Genomic DNA, 20834 nt, shown 5'->3' with positions numbered 1-20834 from the left:
GTGGTGGCCTAGCCATCATTTTCAAAATGACCCTTCCCATTAGACTTGCCACGTCAGCACCCTATTCATCCTGTGAAATACTCACAGCCAAACTGCCTCTCTCCAATAACCGTGCACTAACAATCCACTTGATACATGGGCCCCTGGGCCACTGGGCACCTTTGAAGATGACCTAACTAGTCTTATAGCCAACAATACAAAAGACCAGTCTCAAACACTACTGATGGGAGATTTTAATCTTGGCCATAATGATACAGACAACAAACATGCTGAATCAATAGCACACCTGCTAAATGATCATGGTTTTACTCAAAATGTCCTTGCTCCAACTCACATTAAAGGACATCATTAATTTCTTTTAAGATGGCTCCTGTAGGCAACCGGGATTCCACACCACCTTCCTATACTATCAATCATAGCCCCAACTCTGTTTCCTTCTCTATACAAAGGAATGGCTCTCAGTCGATGGGTTATTTTGAGGGTTGTACCAATGTTGCAAACTTGACCAGAGAGGACAGACCTTTGTATGTAGGCAATCCTGTTTATTTAATTTGCGGTAATGAAGCTTATCCGTGGCTACCTAGGGATTGGTAGGGTACTTGTTGTTTGGGTATCTTGCTACCAGGGGTATATGTAGCTAGTACCACTGAGGGCTCTAGGGCTCGTCCAAGGCGAGACGAGAACAGTGATACTCCTTCACAAGTCATGGGTGATGTAGCAAAATCCTTTGTACCATTTTGGGGACAGATCATGAATTCCGAGGATATTAGGAGACTGGCAAGAGTATTGGAGGGAACCATCAACCGGACCACCAATATACTCTACAATATGACTCTAGACCAGAAAGCAATTAGATTAGTGGCTTTACAGAACCGGATGGTGTTAGACGTCATCCTGGCTGAGCGCGGTGGAGTATGTATATTGGTGGGGTGTGCTTGTTGTGTTTTCGCACCTGACTCCTCCGACCATATTCAAGGCAATACAAAATCTGCACGTCCTAAGCTCAGAAGTGCATGTTCCCGAGGGAAACTGGGATCTTAGTACTTGGTTTTGAGACTTCTTACCGTCTTGGGATAGAAACTTCTTTCATGGTAATACTTTGTATTCTGTTGTTCTGTTGTTGTTGCATACAATGTCTTCCTGCCATATGTTTAATGTTAGGGGGATGTTGTGCCCTAACTGTAGGAACATTAGGACTAAAAATACACACACCTGAGAAGATGACTAATGTTTTTGTGATGAAAGATATTACTGTCAAAGATCTAATGGCAATTGATATATCTGATGTATATGATTCAGGATGTACGGACATTGAAACGTGGAGTTACGAGTAAAGCAAATATTTTTAGTGAGGCTCTTATGCCAAAAGGAGGGTTTGTTCAACAGTAATTGTATAGTGCCTCCTTAATATTTATATTGGCCTAAGCCTATTCGCGCTGCATGGAAAATCGCGTTGCAAAGTTCCGATTTTGGGTTAACTTCGCCGCCATTTTAAGATTCCTCCGCCATTTTGATTTCTACCCTTGTGTTCTTCATTCTAAAATGGTGGACTATGTTTTCAACTTGCAACCAAGCCTCCCAACCTTTGAGTTCTGTTAATGTTTAGACTGTCCAAGAGCCGACTGTTTAGATAGGCAATGAGACCTTGTGCTGCATATGAACTGTTGTTTAAGTGCTGTCTGCGCTCAAAAGACTCATCCTTGTATGCACATTGAGACAATGTAGAACAAACTCAGACCGTGTGTTTTTGCTGAACTGCATTGTAGCGATTCTTGAAACAAGACTTACCGCGGGATCCAAGAACATACATCACCATTGTGCCTCCATGGATATGCAAACCTATGTAATCCTTTGCATAATATTGTATAAACTGTATGTGAACTAGGCACAAACTCTAGAACACAAATTATTAACGTGAAGAGAGGCTGGACAATATTACATGAAATTGTATAAAAGCACGAATGTTTAGATGTCCAGCACTCTCTCACCTGTCTCTGTCAGGCTGGTACACATTGCAAGGTGTTGGGAGCCAGATAGCTATCTGAGTTGCTTTGTAACCTGTACAGTAATAAAAGATCTGTGAATCTTTTTGCCCGTGATTGGTGTATTTCCTTTGTGGTACTCAGCCTTGATATTTCCTTGTTCTTTCATCTGCACTTCCGCAATGACCAGCATATCCGCTCTGGAAGGAGCTCTCTCCATTGTGCGTTTCTCTCTACTACATTTGCATCCTCAGACGTCTCCATTCATGCCTCACCCTCCAATAACTCCGTTGTCCACTTTCACATCTCTCCCCCCCTTCCTGGACCAGGAAGACATTTATGCAGGACTCTCTTGCCCCTTGCATCGATGTTATGATGACCACTATCCTGTCTCTCTCCTCTACTCATGCCTCTTGCTTTGATCATGTGTTTTGCATACTACTACTATGCACTTATGATTCACTTCAATTAACACTATCATGTATGCTCATTTGCACGTCCCCATCCCCGTCTTCAACCTTGGAACACCTCTGAAATCAAGTACCTCAAAACAAACATGCGTAATGACCTGAAAATCTTGTCAAACTCATGGAATCCCACCCTAGTCCCAACCTGCAAAAATTCCATTGCTGTCCTATCATTTGCACTGGACTCTGCCAAATTCCCCTCCTTCAAGCACCTCATCTCCCCCCTTCACAACCCTGCCCACAAACTTTCATCTACCTTCCAAGCTTGGCCCACACATCCCAAGCCAATATCAACTGTATCCTCCCTCTCTGTTAATGACTTTGCCCACTACTTTTCCTCTAAAATCTCTAAAATGTGTGACACTCACACAGCCCCCCTCCCTCCTTCCTGCACCCTTTCTTTCCACCACCCCTCCCCTTTAGCCCTTCTACTCTGTACTAACTCCTCCCACCTCTACTTCTGAATTAGCACCCATCCTCACAGTGCAAACCCGTCTAATGCCCCTCAAACATTCAAAATTTTGACTCAATCACTTGTCCTTATCTTTCTGAGCTCATTAACCATACACTCTCCTCTGCATTCTTTCCTGCCTTTTTCAGATCAATAGCTGCCCTACCCCTTTTGAAGAAACCCTCTTAAAACCAAAAAGTCTGTGTGAACTATCTCTCACTTTCCCTCCGTCTTTGTTATTTACATGTCAGTGAATGGCCTTATTTCATCAGGATCACTCTGACGGCTTGCAATATGACAAAGGTGTAGAAACCCTGACTTTATTCACTTGAGCGCCAGGGGACCACTCCGGTGGTGATAGTGCGCGGTACAAATGTCCTTTAACATTAGCATTAACATTAACAATGATGTGGGTAATTTCATTTCAGAAAGGGTAATCCGCTAACCAGATCTCCATTTCACAAGCTTCATGCCAATAGCATAGTGTTCACCTGTGCCCTACTGGATCAGTATCCTGATCTGCAGCGCCTGCTCGCCAGTGGCACAGGGCAGGTTCAGTGGTCACAGGTACCCATCTGACAGCTGCTGTGACAGTCAAGTCACTTCACCACAGAGGCTGCATTTAAAGTCTGAACTGTGTTCCAAAATGACATAGTTATAAGCAATGTTCCCAATGTTTCCCTGATTGCGGAAATGGTTGGGTTCCATGTGCACATTATTTTTCATGTGCACAACTGACTAACGAGGTAAGCCCCTTTGTGTCCATGCTTAGTTAGTGAGCTATCATCTCTAAAGAGAGTTTGGAAAGGAATTTCCCCTTCTGTACCACTGCAATTCAGTGTAAAAGGTGCATGTTACAGTACCTTTCCAAATATTGTAAATGTCATTATAAAGAGAAATCATCAACAAGTCCAAGACTTCAAGGTCTGCCACAGTACCTAGTAAACATACTCCTGTACAGAGTGCAGAGAAAAATATGTGTATGAGGAAAAAATCATTGTATGCACTTTATAAATAATAGATTTAGCGGTAGCTTTTCTTTTATCAACACTTCTCAGAGACAATGCATAAAGTGGTTTATGCCATTGGAATAAAACACTCAGGTGTATTATAAAAAAAACAAATATTGATTATCGTAATTGATGTTGCTGGTGAAAAGCAGATGTAATACATTATTTGCAGATGGAGTTATGGCAACTAACAGGAAAGTATGTTTACAAAAACATACCAAAATGAGTTAATGTGTCACTTTAATGAAGTAATTCAAGGGCCAGGAAAGCATGCCTCATACTTTGGGTAAGAATGATAATTGCATCAGAATAACTGCACCACATAATATGATGATTATAGTATTCATGTGCCTCTGCTTCACATCCACATTGTCCTGTGAATGGAGGTGTGACAATGCTTACTCAAAATCACCCTTACAGCTAAGAGGCATACACACCACCCATTTGTACTCCCTAAAACAGGAAAGTGCGCCCAACATAATGGGAAAAAATGAACATATAGAAGCCTAGCCCCTGCTTCTAACCACAACGCTTCACAGATTTTTTTTTGAATTTGTGACCAGCAGAGCAGTGTTATGGGAAAAAAAACTCTCATAATATTACTGCTCAATCTCAAGAGGAATTTTAAGGGGAAAACATATTTTAATAATCATAAAGTATCCTTATTGCCAAAGCTAATTATATTTTGACTCCCTAAAAAAACATTTGATTCCAAATAGGGAGTACAATTTTATCAGAGCCATGCTCGTTGTAGAGGACCGGAGGGGAGTCTGTACTTCTGCTCTCTATATGGCAGAGGAAAGGCACAGAGGACCCCAGCCAAGATTCTATATTATTGGTGCGTGGTCGAGCAATTAAGGCCTAGCTTCTCAGGAGGTGATGCAGGCTGGTTCTTAAGTACAATGTAGTCCCCGGGCACCCCCAAAGGAATGTCCGCACACTGTATTAGTTAAAACACAGTCTTTATATAATTCATATTCAAGGTTATGTACAATATCACGATAACTCACTTTGTACTCGGTTATCTATAATGGCAAATATACAGTTCTACGTGGCACCACAGTTACTATTAGATCTCGTTAAAGTGCATCATCTGTACGGTTAAATGTCACACACATCAGTTTGTAAAGGAAACCAACAATAGATATAAGAGGAAAGCAGTTGGTTAGAACAATTTGCAGAATACTGGCCCTGATACCTAGATACAGTTCTGTGTGGATATCCCCCCACCTGGGCAACCTGTAAATAAAGATATATCATACACCCAGTCCATATATTGATCACAAGAGTCTTTCCAATAGTTCTGCAACCCCAATGTACCTGGCATTGTAGCGTTCCTCATCAGGGAATCGATGGCCCTTCTTGAGTGCCCTCCCTTTAAGGCTGGAGTCACGGGTCATCGAACGTCCGACGGAGATCAGGATGAACTGCGGCGGTGAGGTGGCAGCTTCTTTCCTAGCGGTGCTCGTCGACGGGGAAGCGTAAATGTCCTGTGGGAAAGAGGCGTGCGGGGCACCTCGATGTCGATAGTTCTGGACCGCAAAGAGTTGAAGAACTGTGGCCCAGCAAGGGCGTCGAGTCGTCGGCATCTCTGTGGTCTTGGGGTGGTGGGAAACCCACCGGCGGATACTCCTCAGTGCGTCGACAGCCTGGCCTTCTCCAGCGGGCTAAGACGGACGATGATGCAGACGAGAGCGTCCTTGGATCAAGAGTTCTTAGGCAACGGGAGCACGCAGCTGCAGTCGGCGACGGCAGTCATCAACGGTGGTGGTCAACAGTCCGGGCGCTTCTCTTTGGGATTCTGCAGCATTCCCTGTCTTGGGTCAGCAGCCTTTTGTAGGTCTGTCTACCAGGAATCTTTGGCAAAGATCAGCAGGTGCACTATGGTCCCTCTTAGCTCGGGAAGAGGGCGCCTTACCAGGTCCTCTCTGGTCAGTACTTGGAGACACAGCAGCTTTCAGATCAATGAAGGAGAGCAACAGCAATTCTTCTCCTCCAGAAGGGCTTTAAGGTCAAGCATCAGTTCCACTCCAGTTACTCTTTGTAGTTTGGATTTCAGCTCTGAACACTTCTGAACATGATTCCTAGCAGTGGGAGGTCCACAGATATACTCTTGATCTCCCATTCATTCCGCTGGGTCACACTCGAGCATCTGATCACTAAGAAGGGCATTCAGCAGTCTGTCAGCCAATCAGGCATACGGTGCATTCAGGCCATTCTTCTCCATCCAGACACTCACAACACAGAATGTGGATTCGGACAAGTACCACACCATTCAACACTACACACTGCATGCATACCAGTTTCGGGCCGGTCTGTCTCAGTCATTGTGTCAAACATCAGAAACCAGACATCCACAGCAAGAAGTGCATATCCGCCACACACTCTATTCACCCAGGTCCCACGCACAGGTGTACCCACAGCATATGGTCATTGGGAAGGCTCAGGCCAGTCTGGTCGGCACTTCCCCACACTACCATATATGGAACTTCCACCCAACAGCCAGTCAGGGGGAAGGGACACAGTCAGGGCTTCCTGGGACTTCGGGAAGATCAAGGTAACAGGTGATGGAGGGCAAGAGGCCACGGGGGGCATCTTGTCTCCATCAGGAATCTACCGATTCCAATGACAGGGCCTGGGCATCCCAAAATGGAGGACGCTCAGGGCAGCAGTCATTTCAGCACGGAGAAGCCACCAGCCTGTACCCTGCTCCGTGGGTCACCCACAGGTGTCCAAAAACATACACTAGGGGCACAGGGTTGTACCCCCACCCATGGGTGCCATAAGGGTATCTCATGGGTCTGTACACCAAACCAAAAGAGAGAGCTGCACCGCTAGGAGTCCCACATGAACTCCTGCATGGAAAACACGACAGAACACACGATAAAAAGCAGTAAAGCACAAGGATACGGAGGCCCTGTCCCTCCGATGCATTTCCAGCATCACAGTCACCCCCCCAGACTGAGGTTAGGGTGCCTAATCTCCCACGCGATAGACACCCTCATCCAAACGGTCAACATACCTTCTGGAAAGGCCATCTGCATTATCGTGACTCTTCCCTGATCGGTGCTCTATGGTGAAGTCTAGCCGTGGCGGGCTAATGGACCACCTGAGCAGTTTCGGGTTTTCACCCTTCATCTGCATAAGCCACTTCAGGGGCTTATGATCTGTTTGGACCTTGAAAGTAGACCCCGTTAGGTAGGGCTTAAAATGCTTAAGGCTCCAAACTATGCTAAAACATTCCTTTTCAACAGTAGCCCACCTAAGATCTCTCCCCTTGAGTTGTCTACTGATGAATATGATCGGATGTTCCCTCCCTTTGTCATCTAACTGGGAGAAGACAGCTCCAATTCTGGTATCTCAGGCATCTGTCTGGACGATAAAGGGTTTGCTGCAGTCAGGCGCACACAACATGGTGCCCTACACAGACTTTCTTTCAAGCCATAAAAGGCCCTCTGACAGTGTTTAGTCCAATCACCCTTCGTAGGCTGTTCGGATGAAGTCAGAGCTGTCAGGGGTGCAGCTATGGTTCCATAGTCCGCCATGAAATTGCAATAGTACCCAGTGAGCCCCAAAAAGGCTCTCACCTGGGTTTGAGTAGTGGGAGTCTCCCAGTCATGTACATCCTATACTTTACTGGGGAGAGGTTGGATTTCACCCCCTCCAACCTCATGACCAAGATATGTGACTTTCCCCTGATCTATCTGGCACTTGCTGGCCTTGATAGTGAGGTTAGCCCTTTTCAAGGCCTGCAACCTTATCCAGATTTGTCAAATGCTCTTCCCAGGTGTAACTGTAGATGGAAATGTTGTCTAAGTAGGCCACACAAAAGGCCTCCAGCCCACTGAGCGCATGATTGACCAATCTCTGGAAGGTGGCAGGGGAATTCTTCAACCCAAAAGGCATGATCCTAAAACGGTAGAGTCCCTCAGGTATTGAGAACGCTGTCTTTTACTTGGCATGGTCCGTCAGAGCTTTTTGCCAATAGCCTGAGGTAAGGTCAAGGGTGCTCACAAATTTGGCAGCACCTATGGTGTCCACGAGCTCATCAGCCCTGGGCAATAGGTGCGCATCAGTTTTGGTGACGGTATTGACTCCTCGGTAGTCCACACAGAACCTCCAATCCTTGCTACCGGCCTGGGAACTCACCTTGGGGACAAGGACCACGGGACTGGTTGAGGGTTCAATAACACCCAGATCCAGCATCTTGGTGAACTCAGCCTGGATGTGATTCTTAACGGTATCTGACATACGGTAACACCTGCTTTTGACAGGCACACCGTCACTAGTGTCAATTTCGTGCCTACACCAAGGTGTAAGGCCTGGTGTCAGGGAAAACAGAGAGGCATACTGCCGGAGTAAAGCCCTGCATGCTCTCTGCTGCTCTGTCGTCAGATCTGGAGAGAGATGCACTCCCTCAACTGAGCCATCCTGAGGTTGCTATGCAGCAAATCAGGAAGGGGCTCACTCTCATCCTCTTCTTGCTCTGAAGCTAGCAAGAGACATGAGACTTCTGCTCGCCTGTGGAAAGGCTTGAGCCTGTTAACATGGAATACCTGAGGGGCTACCCCAGGACTCCCATGTCAACCAGATAATTGACTTTGCCCATCTTGGAGATGATACTGAAGGTTCCAATCCACTTGTCTGCCAAAGCTCTAGGCTTGGTAGGCTCCATCACAAGGATTTCCTGTCCCAGAGTACAATCCACTTGCGAGGCTTTAATAACATGCCAGTACTTATTCAGTTCTTGGCTGGCCTTGAGATTCTCTGTCGCCTGACCCATCATCTGTGTCATCCTCCATCTGAGGCCTAACACATAGTCCCCCGCTTGCTTGGAGGGACCGGGAGGGGTGGCTTCCAAAGCTTCTCTGATCAAGGCAAGGGGCCTCCTCACGGGATGTCCAAAGAGTAACTCAAAGGGGCTGAAACCAATACCCTCTTGAGGTACATCTCTGTAAGCAAACAGGAAATGGCAGGAGGAGATCCCATTTCTTCCTTAGGGGCTCTTTCAAAGCACCTAGCATGCCCTTTAGAGTTTTATTAAATCTCTCAACCAGACCATTGGTCTGAAGATGGTAAGAGGTGGAGAATTTATAGGTTACCCAGCACTCTTTCCACATGGTTTTCATGTAACTAGACATGAAGTTGGATCCTCGGTCAAAGACAACCTCATTAGGGAATCCAACACAGGTGAAAATGCCCAGGAGAGCCCTGGAACCACCTTGGCAGTAACAGTCCGAAGGGGTATAGCATCAGGGTACCTGGTGGCATGATCAACCATGACCAGGATGCACCGATGTCCACCTGAAGTGGGAGGGTCAAGGGGACCGACAATGTTGATGCCCACCCTCTCAAACGGTGTGCCAACCACTGGCAATTGCTGCAGTGGGGCAATGACTCTGCCTCCAGTCTTGCCAGACAACTGACAAGTTGGGCAGGTCCTGCAGTGGGACTCCACTTCTACTCCCATCCTTGGCCAGTAGAAATGGGCAGAGAGCCTCTTCCTAGTCTTCTTGGCCCCAAGATGACCAGCTAAGGGCACCTCATGCACCAGCTGCAGCAGGAAGGGCCTGTAAACTTGGGGTACCACCAACCTCTTGAGGGCATCAGGTTCAGGCTTAGTGGGCTCACTAACAAGGAGCTCACCCTCCCAATAGATCCGGAATGTCCTAGGCACCTCTCCTGGTGCCTGGGACAGGGCCTGTTTCCTCAGACCCTCGAGAGAGTGGCACTCTCTTTGTCCCTTACAGAAGTCTGCCCGGGAGGGTCCCCCTTCAGCTAACAAGCATTGAAGGTCGGCGTGGTCCACCGGGTTGAGTACTTCTGCCACAGGAAAGTCTTCTGGCTCTTCTCCCACAGGAGTTGAGTTTGGGTTTTCCACTGGACCCAGCCCATCCGGTGCATGTATACTAATGGGTTCTGTAGGAACAGCAGGAAGAGAAGGCGCTCCCTCCACAGAGGTGGCATTCTTACTCTTCATTTTCCTTCGTGCCTTGTGTTTCCCCGTCGGCAAGGGTATCGGGCTCGCAGCCGCAACCTGTGTGACCTACGATCGGGTGACCACCACAGCAGCCATGGGTAGACCATCCATGATCATCCCCAACTCGACCAAATCGCTGCCTAACAAAATGTTTGCAGGCACGTTGTCCTGAACCAGAACCAGAAGCTTTGCTGTCTTGTCTCCAATCATAATGTTGACTATAGCTACAGGCGATAATTTGGGAGGCCCACCAGCTAACCTGGTGTTTCTCAGAGGAGCACCTATATAGTCCTCTGGCTTGAACAGGGTCCTGTCCACCACTGTCATGCTTGCACCAGTGTCTCTCAAACCAGTAGAAGGCTGGCCATTCAAGAGGACACTTCTCAAAAACCTATGAGTGCTCTGTGGGATAGTTGCCAGTACTTCTGCGTACTGGTCCCAAGCCCCAAGGGACACTAAGGAAATCTCTACGGGAGCACCAAATGTGATCCCGGTAGAGGAGGGGAGGACAGCAGCCTCCACCTCGGGTACAGAGTAGGGGTAGGTCAGGCTGACAGCCTGGACTCCAAGTGCCTTACCCTTACACTTGAGGTCAACCCTTCGGTGATCCAGAGCCCTACAAACCCAACAAGTGCCAGGAGTGCATGGTACAGTACTGGAGCCACTGGGACCTTGCGTTGCAGCAGGCGGATCACTACTCTTACTGCCACCCACAACAGACATATCCCCACTCGGTTTTTGGGTCTTAGGAGAGGAAGGTTTTGGTTTACCTGACTGTGATTGCTTCTGGGACTCCTCCGCTTTCTGAGAGGTCCCCTTTGCTTTGTCCTTGTTCTTCACAATGGAGTTGTTAGGGGACACCCGGTGGGAGACCCACTTGTCAGCCAACCTAGCCAGCTAAGTGGTCCAAAATGTTCTGGTCAGCAACATACTGATGCAGCTCTGGTGAACATGCTTCCGACAAATTTTCAAAAAACAAAAGGTACGATAATTCAACAAACGTTTTCACTTTGTAACCATCAATCCACCCCATCATGTTCATGTGCGCAGCACTCACCCATTCAACCCAAGACACATTCTCTCGTTTCTTAAAATCCATGAACCTTTTAAGGTATTGGGTAGGTGTCTTGCCAAACTTGGCAATCAAAGCAAACTTCATGCACTCATACTGACCCCTTTCTTCCTCAGCTTCAGAATACAGTCATACAGAGTCTGAGGCACTCTGCTTAACAAACACTTAGCCCAATCTCTTTTATCTACATCATGAATTGCACAAGCCATCTCAAATGCTTCAATCCATTGGAGGATATCAGAACCCTCCACATACACACCAACCAAATCTTTCATAAACTTGGTTGCTGGGGACCTGACACTCTCAATGGGTTTAGCTGCAGTCTCCACTCTAGCTTTCTCTAGCCGGATTCTCTGACACTCAGTGTCCTTGTTCTTGAGTTCAAGGTCCTTGTTTTTGAGTTCAAGATCTGTATTCTTGAGCTCCACTTGTTGTGCCAACTCCTCTTTCTTAAGCTCAGCATCTATTTCCAACTTGCGGTATTCAAAGGCCAATTTCATCCTTCATAACTTAAACTCCAAGGAATTGCTGGGGTTTTGAACAGAGGCATCAGGAATGGTGGCATTCCCAGAAACAGATTCAGCAACAACCCCAGGGGCAGAGTCCTCATTGGTTGCATCCCCCCCTTCAAGAGTTTCTCCATCAGTCTGGTAGTTCACCAGGGCAGTCATCAGCTCAGCCCTAGACTTATCCACAAAGTCTAACTCCCTGGCTTCACACGCACTTTGGAGAGCCTCTAAGCTCATCCTAGCCAATTTACATTTGCAATAGACTCCATTGCTTGTAATGCAGTTATTTTGTACACAACTAAAGTTAAATTTAACAAAGTGCAGATATTTTGTAAGTGAGACAGTTATACACTGATTCTTAAAACCATAAGCATCCCACCGCTGCCACCAGCCCACACCCTGCTATGTGGGCCACACACAGGTGCCCAAAAACATACACTAGGGGCACAGGGTTGCACCCCCACCCATGGGTGCCATAAGAGTATCCCATGGGTCTGTACACCAAACTAAAAACAGGAAGAACTGCAATGCCAGGAGTCCCACATGGACTCCTGGGCAGAAAACAATCCAGAACACAAATCAAAATGTACTACAGGACTGACTGGATGTCTGGCTACCCTCAGTATCTCAATGGGCACCAGGCTCCTCTATGACCAGTAGACCCTTCACTGCCTCCGGGACTAACGTGCACTTAGGGGCTGTATCTGTATCCCTACAGTCCCGTGCCTTCTTGCACTTAACCAGAGCTGGGGTGCCCTGGCTGCACTTACTTAGAGCAATGCTGCCCTGATTGCGCTTCCCTCCATCCCTCCCCCTGGCAGTTTTCCTCTCCCTTCCCCCTGCACATGCACGATCTGAATGACACAAGGCCTGGTAAGAACATTTGTTTTCTCCGCCCTCTGTCTTCCCTACCTTGTCTTGTCACACCTAGAAACACTTGTGTACAGGCACGATATAAATGACTCATCATATAATATCATATTAGTACATAGTGTGGGTGATGCTTTTGCTAAGGCACCATGATTGCCAGAAATTCTGGTGCTTGAATGTTATTCACATTACAACAAACATAACACAAGTGGATGTAGGCACAAGCCCAGTAACCTTTCTCTGAACCAAGGTAGACAAAGTCAAGGTTGACTGCTAATGTCTAAATGTGGCTTGGGGCAGAAGCAGTCATATGGTATAAATATGATAGAGTCAAGTATAGGTGCCATGGGTGGGGAGGGAAGGTTATTTGGTTAATATGTAGAGGCATATCTTATTTAGATCTTCTGTTATGGAACCAGTTTTTCATATTCATTTTTAACCTTTTGAGGGTGTATTCTGTTTCTAGAGTCTTTAGCTTTTTAAGGCCATGCTTGCATAGTAGGGTAATGTAAATAGGCTATGTCAGAATATCAAGACTAGTTAGTATAATGTAGCTTTATTAAGAGAAAAAGCAAATGTCAGTTAACTGCTGTGGTGCATGCCTTATTAATTCTTAAAAAGGTGGGAATTTTCTGTGTGTGCTGCTAAAACTCTTAAGAGTGGCACCCACAAGGAAGCCGGGTAAGCGCACATGAACATAGCTTAGAGGGAACATAGGGGTTTGCTATTCTGGTGGCAGTTTGATCTTGAAACATATGGCCATACCTGATTTTAGGATATGGTGGATAGTAATTCCCTTAACTATAAGCAACCACATCAGATTGATATCATACATATGTGTGACAAATTGACTTCTGGCTTGCAGGGTACAAGGATGAGTAGAGGCTAAACTGCCTCCTCTTGTAACAGGCACAATTACAAGATATTCCTCCTTTGCTTTTTGTGGTAACATGGGCTAAGGGAAGGTTATTCTCTCAAGCGTGGCCTGAATCTGACCCAGTAGCAACTCGTACAACAGTACAAAATAAAGGGAATGTCATATCAAGGCTCTATTCAAATATATATATTTTAATAAAAAACACCATCTGCAATAATAACTAAATGGAAAAAAAAACACTTTACAAAGCCTCTTTTTGAAGAACACAGAATATGTAAAGATAGAAAGATGCAACGCTCTGGGTGCAGAAACAGGGGTGGAAGTCAAGTAAGAACAACAATGGGCCTCATTACAAGTTTGGCAGTGCAGGAAAAAAGTTGTGGCATCCTGTTACAGCTATGTTTTTTGGCAGTAACTGAATTACCATTATTTTTGGGGAAATTGCGACTTTGCCACAAAAAATCAGTGGATTTACTCTGTGGTAATTCCGCCAGTGGTAAATCCACCAAAACTCCCCCTAGAGACTCCAAAAATGGGGCATTACCACCACTTGTATTCTCAGGGTAACTCCACAGGACCAAGTGGCAACAATGGTAATTGAATTTGGTGGTGATTCGGGAATTGCACTAAACTTGTAATGAGGCCCGATATTCTTTAACATGATACATTCTTGTTTGGCAAGGAATTAAAGGTTACCTCACCAGTCTCTAGGGCACATAGATGGACCATGGAGGAAGTTATAAGTCAGTTATACCTTCTGCTGTTTTCAGTGGTTCGACACCACCGTATCAGGCTATTTGGTATTGTTTGTATAATTCAAACAGGCCTGAATGCAGAAGTTGTATTGTTTCAGATGGGGATCAGATGTCGAGCTGGGGTCAAGTTGAAGGTCATTTAATTTCATTAACTTTGGCTCATCGAGGCCAGCAGGGTCAGTTCGACAGTCGATTCGACAGGGAAAATGCTGGTGAATGGATACGCAATTTGCAGCAGGTGGTTTGATGTGGTGTTTGAAGAATGCAGTTTGATGAAGCCACCAGGGTTAATTCAACAGGCCATGAAGATCTGCAGCAAAGATACTGGTGTTTGGAGGTGCGGTTTGGAGCAGCATTCCGTGAAGTGCAGGTCGTGAAGGAAGGCCACCAAGGTTGGTTCAATAGTGGGTTAAATGGAGACGTTGCTGGCGACTGGATGCACTTTTCGGGTAAGGTAGTTCGGTGCTGTGCTGTAAGGTCGCAGGTTTTGGGCCCCCAGATTCTAGTCGACTGTTGATAAAAATCGGCAACAAAGATGCAATTTGTTCAAGGGTGGTTCGAAGGAGTCATGTACAATGATAATCTTCTAGTTCAAGACAAGGCAACAATGCGCTCAGCTGGCTCAGTGCGCTGGCTAACTTGTTTGAGTGTGCAAGGCAGAGTCTCAAAGATCTGTGGAGTGCGAAGGCAGCTCTGGATGGTCCTGTTGTTTTAAATGGGGTCAAAGGGCTTAAATCATGGCTTCCAGTGGTCCATTGATGGACACACAAGGATCCTGTCTGTCGTGACTCTCAAGTTGCTGTGGGTCACAATCCAGGGACCTAAGCATAAGAATAGTCCTTTCTCCTGGGCTCCCAACTCAAGGGAGGCTGGCAAAGACCTGCAGGATTCCTGTAATGCATTGCATTGCTGGGTACCAATGTGGCTGGCATAGTGGTAGGTCTTGCTCCATCAGCAGATCACCCCCAACCTGCCCTGTGGATGTTTAGGGAGAAGAGCTTGCCTCTGCCTGAGACACTCAGTCTGTACCTCCGGCAGAGGGCTTTGGAAAGTGACGCTCCCAACACAGGTCCAATGAATCCTTCCTTAGGTGCATGGTGACAAGTGAATCAAAGAAGGAGGGGGAGAAAAGCCCACACTAAACACAGAACCACTGTTTACAATGGTTTAAACAGAATTCAATCCTTGTTTAATGCCCTTTCAATCAAACAGGGCCCTACTTTACAGACGTTTGAACCAATACAGAACCCCTGTTTACACTGGCTCAAACGGAATTTAAACCATGTTCGACACCCTTCAAACTAGTACAGGACCCCTGCTTACACAGGTTTGAACCAAATTCGAACAACATTTGACACCCTTTTGAACCAAACCAGTACACAAAGTGCTGCTTTGGCACTCTTCTCATCTCCGAACCTCTACTTGAAACCTTTAAACTGGTTCAACCTGCAGGACAGCACACAAAAGCATAACTGTACACTGTGGAACCGCCAAAGAGAAGAATAAGGTACTCTTGGGAGTCTTCCTGCTCCACTTTTGGGACCGTAGAGACTAATAAGCCACCTTGTTAAGCCTTTTTCTTCAAAAAACAGATCCTTTTAAATTGACATTATTGTAATGTCATGCCTTTCCCCTTGCTACTTTCCCCAGAGTGCTTGCCTCATTTACATTTTGCATATTCTGTGTTTTCTAAGCAAGGACGTTTTTGTAGTGTTTTCTACTATAGATGATTGCATATGGTGCTTTTAATTAAAGCATAGCTATTGTTATATAACCTTGATTGGACATTCCTTGTTTTGTTGTACTTTGCAATTTGTGTTGTTATCTGTTTCCCTCCACACCCCTCTTGAGAGTTTAGCCTTCCCCCGGCACACGCTACCACAAAAGGTGAAGGAGGTGCATCTCTTAACTTTGCCTGTTTTAACTTTATGATTGGGACCACTCTACTTGTGTAGAGGTGTGAGGGCTGAGTAGGCACTTTAGCCTCTACTCATCCTTGTACTCCTGCAGGACAGAAATCATTGTGTCACAATCACTAAATACCTTCAGGAGAATGGTCTTGGAGATCCACTTCAATTTGGCTTTTGTGGTGAACACTCCACCACAACAGCGCTCACACATGTCTCCAACTTTCTCTCTTATGCTCACAACTACAAACTTTCTTCTGAACTCATCATTTGGCCCACTCTGCCGCTATCAACAGTGTTGACCACACCTCTTGCCAGGACATTGGCTTTCACATATCTGATCTTGCCTCCTACCTTGCAGTGTTGGGTGTAAGTGCAAGCCTCCAGCGAAGAGGGAGTGCCAAGGCAAGTGCTGAGGGTAGACAGAAGCTGGGGTGATTGGGTGTGGGAGGTCAGTGGGCCCGAGAATGCAGAAGGGCCCAGGACACCAATCACAGCTGATAACAGTCAGATATGTTCCTCCTTTCTCTCCTTCATCCCAGTAATAGTGAACTGTCTCACTGCAATCTGTTAGTGGATGGCTCTCTGCTACCTCATGCAGAACAATTCCAAAACAGAAGTAATCTTTCTACCGGCTTCCAATGCCATCCCTCCCTTCCCCTCTCCTATCTCCTTCCTGCCTGACATTCATGCTTCATCGTACACGGTTCACAATCCAGGAATGCTCTTTGATAAATCCTCCAATTGCAGCAACTCGTCACTACCACTTCCTCTGCAGGGTATATTAATCCTCACAACATTCAGAAAATGTGTCCATTTGTTAATCACCACTCCAGGAAAATTCTAATCCCCACCCTCTTGCTCAGCAAATTCGACTGCTGCTCATGCCTACCCCTTTACCTTCCTCTATTCTCCATCTAGACAAAGTCATCAACTTCGCTACCCGCACTCTCAACAACCTGCTCAGATCCTCTCCCTCGACTACCTACCGACAAAATTCGAGTTGGCCCCCCATGCATAACCACTCCCATTTCAAGTTCCTTCTTCTAGCCCACAAAGCTACAGAGCTACCAATAGTGGTGCTCCACAGTACTTGTCTGATTATATTATTGTCTACTCACCATCTCATTCCTCCCGCTCCTCCTTTGCACTCAACCTCACTGTCCAATGCCCGATATGCCTCCTGTCGCTTCCGCTCTTCCACCCTACTTGCCTCAGTCCATTTAAACCCACTTGCATCACAATCAAAGCCAGCCTCATTGCCACGTAACCTTCACTCACTTTCTCCCTCAAGAGCCACATAATAATGCAACAACATCATTTTCTATATTTGCACAGTACTCCACATTAGTTTGTAGCACTTGCCACCCCGTGTTAATGTTATCTTTGTGAGTCACATCTTTCTTACATGTTTGTTTTCTTTTGTTTTGTTCCTCGAGTATGTACCAAATTCTTCACATCCTCATAAACTGTCTTGCCGCTTGTTCTCATCTTTGTGCCATTGTACATTCTTCGCGGGAATGCCTTCATTATCTGTAAATTGTAACTGCAAGTCATTTCTGTTCGAAATGTACACCACTGCATTAAACAGGAATCAATCTAGGCTTTTCCACACGCCAGTGGGGGAGGAAGCATCTCCACCATGGAGCACTAGCAGTAATATCAATGGGGTCTTGATAGCTTACTGTTGCAGAGAGCATCGTCTAGTGCCTGCAGAATCAATTCTTTGGATTTTCCATTGCTTTTACCTGGATTGGGTAGGCTGGTGGCTCCCTTTAGTGCTAAGGCTGCTTTTGTTTAATAGATTGGTACTGTACTCAAATCATTCATGTGTTCCTTCCCTTAATGTGTACTAGCGGTGAAAGTAAAGGATAGTTAGTGAGGGAGGGAGGGGTTGATTACTAGTTGGTATTCCTCCGAGTTTTCCCGACGCATCACAGTATGTACAACTCGCACCCGGCCCACCATCCCTCTGATGTTGGCTGGTTTTGCCCATCCTTCGCACGGTTTGTTCAGCCGGCACAGGAGAGAGGACCTTTGAGGATGGTCCTTGTTATAGTAGTATTCTGGCAGGCGATTTTTGGAAATAGAATGTAGGGTTGTGTATCGGGTTGCCTGTTTCAGGATGCAGACACTTTTCAATTTTGAAGTACTGTCACGAGGAAGAGAGCAGTACTGGTAATAACTGGTAAGTGATCAAGGCATTACTTCAGCGAAGGTTGGCTAAATCACACGGACATCCCCAAAACAAAATGTGCCCTTGCTTTTTATAATGTTTACGATTTTGTTTGTTTAACATACCCACCTTAAAGGTAAAGTATCTGACTTTACTGTTATGTATTTTAATACAACTCGGGAGAACAATCGAACAAAAAGTAGACGTCTGCGAAAATGTGCATGCTCACAGCTTTTCGCGATATTTCTGGGGTGGCATTTCAATCTGAAATACACAAAGTGTTTGGTGTGCTGAATGTGTGTGTAGTTCCACAACCAACATGCCATTCCAGATGCACCCATAAGGGGGCAGCAGCAGCAACGAAAAACGTATTCCCACAGGCTGTCAATTTCTTAAAAGCAGGAAAACTGCCATGTTTAAGGCTGCAGCTCTCCTTTCTAATCCTCTATTTCTTGCTCGGCAAAATGATATCATATCCAGATTATTCATTATTAAGAGCTTATTTCAGATCAAACTCTGTATGTCAGTAGATTAGGGCATAGGGAGAGATTAGCTACTCACGGGAGGCGGGTGGAAATAACTCCTTTATCTTTATCTTTAGCATGGACTCTCGTGAATTCTGGTCATAATTACAAATTCCGCAGCAGACTTTCTGCGCAGGGATTAAACATGAAGTTATGCGTCATTTAAATAATGTAATCACGTGGAAAACATATTTTAGTGTCAGAATCCTGCTCGCCACGACTCTCACTTTCTCTGAGAGGTTATTTTTTAGCCGCGCTCGTTGCTTTTCACTGCTGTTGTCTTTTTAAGGTGGAAGGTGCATCACGTAGTTGAAGTGCTGCTCCTTTAGGAGCAAGGACAACCCTGCAGTGTCATGCTTTATTATGCAGTGATCACGGTGCAATGGGGAGACGTCCACCAGGCGCAAGATGTTTCTTTTTCATAAGAAAACGTGTTTACGGTTACTTAAAATCATCATCCATCCTCTCTACCTCTAATTTCCTCTCTCCATAGCTCCCGGTTTTCTCCATCCCTCTCTCCATCACTAACTACACCCATCCACCCTACCCTTTCCTTCCCTCCTCCCTGTTCCCTTCTTCCTTCCTCCTTCCTCCCTTCCTTCCTACCCCCTTCCCTTCATTCCCTTCCCCTTCTTCCTTCCTTCCCTCCCTCCCTTTCTTCCATTGTTCCGTCTTCTTTCTTTCTTCTTCTTTCTTTCTTTCTTTCCTTTCTTTTTTCCTTCCTTTCTTTCTTTCTTTCTTTCTTTTCCTTCCTTCCTTCCTTCCTTCTCCTCTTTCCTTCCTTCCTTCCTTCCTTCCCTCCTTCCTTCCTTCCTTCCTTCCTTCCTTCCTTCCTTCCTTCCCGGCCTTCCTTCCTTCCTTCCTTCCTTCCTTCCTTCCTTCCTTCCTTCCTTCCTTCCCCTCGTCCCTCGTCCTCGCCCTTCCTTCCTTCCTTCCTTCCTTCCTTCCTTCCTTCCTTCCTTCCTTCCTTCCTTCCTTCCTTCCTTCCTTCCTTCCTTCCTTCCTTTTTGTTATCCTTCCTGCTTTCCTTCCTTCCTTCCCTCCTTCCCTTCCTCCCTTCCATCCTTCTTTTTCCCCATCCTTCCTTCTTTTCCTTCCACCCGTCATCCTTCTTTCCTTCCCATCCCTTTTCTTCTCTTCCCTACTCCTCCCTTTCATTTCCTTTCCTTCCCCTTCCTTCCTTGCTCCCTCCCTTCCTTCCTTGCCCCTCCCTTCCTTCCTTCCTTCTTCCTTCCTTCCTTCCTCCCTTCCTTCCGTACCCCCTTCCCTTCATTCCACTTCCCTGTCCTTCCTTCCTTCCTTCCTTCCTTCCTTCCTTCCTTCCTTCCTTCCTTCCTTCCTTCCCTCATTCCTCCCTCTCTCCCTTCCTCCTTCCCTTTCTTCTTTGTTCCGTCTTCCTCCTTTCTTTCTTTCTTTCTTTCTTTCTTTCTTTCTTTCTTTCTTTCTTTCTTTTTTCCTTCCTCCCTTCCTTCCTTCCTTCCTTCCTTCTTTTTTCCATCCGTCCTTCTTTCCTTCCATCTGTCCTTCTTTCCTTCCATCCATTGTTCTTCTTCCTTCCTTCGTCCTCCGCCCTTCCTTCCTTCCTTCCTCCCTTCCTTCCTTCCTTCCTTCCTTCCTTCCTTCCTTCCTTCCTTCCTTCCTTCCTTCCTTCCTTCCTTCCTTCCTTCCTTCCTTCCTTCCTTCCTTTCTTCTTCCTTCCTTCCTTCCTTCCTTCCTTCCTTCCTTCCTTCCTCCCTCCCTCCCTCTGTCCCTCCTTCCCTCCTTTCCTTCCTTCCTCCTTCATCCCTTGCCCTTCCTTCCTTCCTTCCTTCCTTCCTTCCTTCCTTCCTTCCTTCCTTCCTTCCTTCCTTCCTTCCTTCCTTCCTTCCTTCCTTCCTTCCTTCCTTTCTGTTTTTTTCTTTAATCCACCTTTCCTTCCATCCTCCCTTCTTTACTTCCATCCTTTTCTTCTCCTTCCTTCCTTCCTTCCTTCCTTCCTTCCTTCCTTCCTTCCTTCCTTCCTTCCTTCCTTCCTTCCTTCCTTCCTTCCTTCCTTCCTTCCTTCTGTTTTCCATCCGTCCTTATCTGTCCTTCTTTCCTTCCATCCATTTGTTCTTCTTCCTTCCTTCGTCCCTCGCCCTTCCTTCCTTCCTTCCTTCCTTCCTTCCTTCCTTCCTTCCTTTCCTTCCTTCCTTCCTTCCTTCCTTCCTTCCTTCCTTCCTTCCTTCCTTCCTTCCTTCCTTCCTTCCTTCCTTCTTCCTTCCTTCCTTCCTTC

The sequence above is a fragment of the Ambystoma mexicanum genome, chromosome 11, assembly GCF_040938575.1.
Source record: "Ambystoma mexicanum isolate Mex_15411 chromosome 11, UKY_AmexF1_1, whole genome shotgun sequence".
NCBI classification, from domain to species: domain Eukaryota; kingdom Metazoa; phylum Chordata; class Amphibia; order Caudata; family Ambystomatidae; genus Ambystoma; species Ambystoma mexicanum.
The sequence above is the reverse complement of the archived record's forward strand: the minus strand, read 5'-3'. Positions refer to the sequence as shown.